The 3,522-nt window shown below is 44.7% G+C and overlaps 1 pseudogene; it reads left to right on the forward strand.

The window, feature by feature from the left end:
• The first annotated feature begins 1,237 nt into the window (after positions 1 to 1,237).
• LOC101357850 (dolichyl-diphosphooligosaccharide--protein glycosyltransferase subunit 1-like) lies at positions 1,238 to 3,061 on the forward strand (annotated as a pseudogene).
• Positions 3,062 to 3,522: the final 461 nt, after the last annotated feature.

Consider the following 3,522-nt stretch of genomic DNA (forward strand, 5'->3'; position numbering starts at 1 on the left):
GTACAGTACAGCTAGATGGCGCTCGGCTACCACCACTGACCTGCTTTGACTGGGATCACAATAGAGGGTCCTGGACAGAACCTGAGAAGGATGTAGAACAAAATTCCAGCTCACAAAAAAAGACCAGACTTACTGGCCTGACAGAGACTGGAGAAACCCCAAAAGTATGGCCCCTAGACTTCCTTTTAGCTCAGTGGTGAAGTCACTCCTGATGTTCACCATTCAGCTGGGGATTGGATAGCCCCATAAAACAAAATGGGACTAATGAGGCACAGTAGTCCAGGGACAAGGACTAGAAGGCAGGAGGGGACAAGAAAGCTGATGATAGGGAACCCAAGGTTGAGAAGGGACAGTGTTGACATGTCGTGGGGTTATCAACTGTCATAGGGCAACGTGTGTACTGTTTAATGAGAAACTATTTGTTCTGTAAACCTTCATCTAAAGTAGAAAAAAAAAAGGATTTATCGATGTGAGATCAAATTGACAACAGCAACTCACGGGGGTTGATGGGAAGCCTAGGGGGCAGTGAGTTGAGGTTAATGGTGATGGAATAAAATAGTGAGAACAGCAGCACAACTGGAAGAATGAAATCGATGTCACTGAAGTGTACATGTAGAAGTTTTTGAAGTGGTGCATCTTTGGTTATGAATATTTTCACCAAAAAAAAAAAATGTCTTCCAAGGTAGAGAAGGGAGAGTGTTGACATGTCACGGGGTTGTTAACCAATGTCATAAAGCAATATGTGTACTGACCATTTAATAAGAAATAATTTGTTCTGTAAACCTTCATCTAAACTACAATAAAAAAAAATTTAACAAAAAAGAAAGTTGTAGAAAAGCTTTGTGGTTGTTTGTAACTGGCAGCTTGGCAGTTGTCTTGAAGTGGCAACCCATATTTCCAAATGAGGACCATGGTCCTGGGTTCGAAAGAGAGCAGACCACTCCTTATACACATATTATTGTGTGTGCTAGAACCTGTGGCTGCTTAAATTACTGAAGCAAAAAGCATGCAGCTCTGTTTTATCCATTTTGGAGGCAGCAAAGGGTGGAGAAGCAGTGGGCATAGATCATAGCACTGTAGGACAGATTGAAATGCCCGTAGCTACCTGGGACAAGAGAGACTGAGACATACAGTACAAAGTTTAGGGCTAAGATCAAAAAGCATGGAAGGCAGGAGGTGGGACGGAGGTGCTGCTGGGCCTGGCCTGCCACTTTGCTTGGTCCCAGTCATACCAGTCATGGAGTCGCCTGTTGCCTGCCTTTTCCTGCTCCTGCTGCTCGAGGCCTGGGCCCCAGATCCAGGTGGCACCTCCTCGGAAGTATGCCACCAATGGTCAATGAGGATGCGAAGCACACAGTGGACCTGAGCAGGCACCTTGCCAACAAATGTGACGGCCGAGGTGGTCAGGTGCAACTGGGCTGTGATTCCAGGTCCCACTCCACCTCCTTCCTGCTGGCCCTGGAGCCCAAGCTCCAGGCTCATCTGGTAGACATTTAGGTGCAGGTGAAGGGAGAAGATGAGGAAGAGAACAATCAGTAAGCACGAGAATCCAAAATTAAGGATAAAAGCAAGAGAGTCTTCATGGTCCAGCTCCCATTTGCTCTTGATTCAGAGGCCAAATTTTCAGTCATTGTGGAAACAGTCTACAGCCATGTCCTTCAGCCTATCCAACCCAGATCACCCAATCAGAGAAACAGTTTGTGGTGCTTGAGGGGAACCATTATTTCTACTCTTCCTATCCAAGGAAGACACAAACCATACATGTGAAGCTTGCTTCCCAAAATGTAGAGAGCTACACCAAGCTGGGGAACCCCATGTGCTTGAGGACCTCCTGGATTATGGGCCTTTCAGAGACGTTCTTGTCTATAGTCAAGAAACTTTGAATGTACAGTACAAGAACAATAGCCCTTTCCTGACCATCACCAGCATGACACGTGTCATTGAGGTCTCTCACTGGAGTAACATTGTTGTGGAAGAAAATGTGAACTTGAAGCACATGGGCACTGTGTGCAGGGGCCTTTTTTGTGGTATGATTATCAGAGACAGCCAGATAGTGGAATATCCTCCACCCATTCTTTTAAGCCCATTCTTCCTGCCACTGCCTAGGATGGTTATTACTGGGATGAGATTGGCAATGTTTTCTCCAGTCACCCCCTTATTTTGGATGATGCTATGGAGATGGAAATCCAGCCTCTCTTCCCTCTCTTTGGTGGATGGAAGACCCATTACTTCATTAGCTACAACCTCTCAATCTATGAGTACTTCTATAATTTGAGTGACCAGCATGCACTGAAGATGAGGTTTGTGGACCACGTGTTTGATGAACAAGTGACAGATTCTCTGACTGTGAAGACCATCTTACACAAAGGAGACAAGAACATCTGGATTGATAGTCCTTATGAAATCAACCAGGCCCCAGATAAGCTGCACTACACCTACTGGACACGTTTGGTCACCCTGTGATTGTTGCCTACAGAAAAATTTTGTAGAACAGCACATTTTGGATAGTGTGATCCACTACACATTTAACAAGGTCCTCATGCTGAAGGAGTCCTTGTTGGTGGTGGCTTCTTTCTACATCTTGTTCTTTACCGTCATCATCTATGTCAGGCTGGACTTTTCCATCACAAAGGATGCAGCCACTGAAGCTAAGATGAAGGTGGCCTGCATCATAGAGCAGGTCCTGACCCTGGTCAACAAGAGAACAGGTCTCTACCACCACTTTTACATGACCATTAATAGGTACAAGCAACTATGGGATGTCTCCACCCTCAACAGTGGCAAGAAGAGCCTGTAGACTGAACACAAGGCCTTGATCAGTGAAATTGCACTGCTACAATACAGGCTGAAGACAGAGGGCTCTGCCCTGTGCAATAAAGTGAGTGAATTGCAGAAGTTGGATGCTCAGGTAAAAGAGCTAGTGCTGAAGTCGGTGGTGGAAGCTGAGCAGCTGGTGACAGGCAAGCTCAAGAAAGAGGCATACATCAAGAATGAGAAGCTTATCTTGGGAAAACAGCATGAGCTGGTCACCAAGATCGACCACATTCTAGATGCACTGTAGCCTCTGTCCCTCATGCTCAGGGTTGGCCAGACCGCCTGCACTTTCAGATGGCTGGCAGAAGTGGAGTTAAGTTGAGTACTAAGCTGGGAATGTGGACCTCTGTATTTTCTAAAGACCTTCAAGAATGAGAAGCCAGGCCCTGTCTCAGGCAACACAAGAAGCTTAGTTCTTGTCCCTAAATATCTCTTTTCCTTTTCTTTTAAATTTAAAAACAAAGAAATCCCATTAAAAACAAAACACCTTTGTATTTTGAACAAAATTTTCAATAGTTAATTGGTATTGTTTGTTCTGAAACCTAAGATATTCTTTCAGCCTGTTAAGCTTGTTTTATACTCTTCTAATTCCTGATATTTGGGTATTTTGTGAGTTGTGTGTGTGTGTGTGTGTGTGTGTGTTTTAAAAGTATGTGTGACTAAAGGAAAATAAAGCAGGGACTGTGAAGTTTTGCTGGGGGGAAAAAG

The sequence above is a fragment of the Trichechus manatus genome, unplaced genomic scaffold (assembly GCF_000243295.1).
Source record: "Trichechus manatus latirostris isolate Lorelei unplaced genomic scaffold, TriManLat1.0 scaffold00224, whole genome shotgun sequence".
Taxonomy (NCBI): Eukaryota; Metazoa; Chordata; class Mammalia; order Sirenia; family Trichechidae; genus Trichechus; species Trichechus manatus.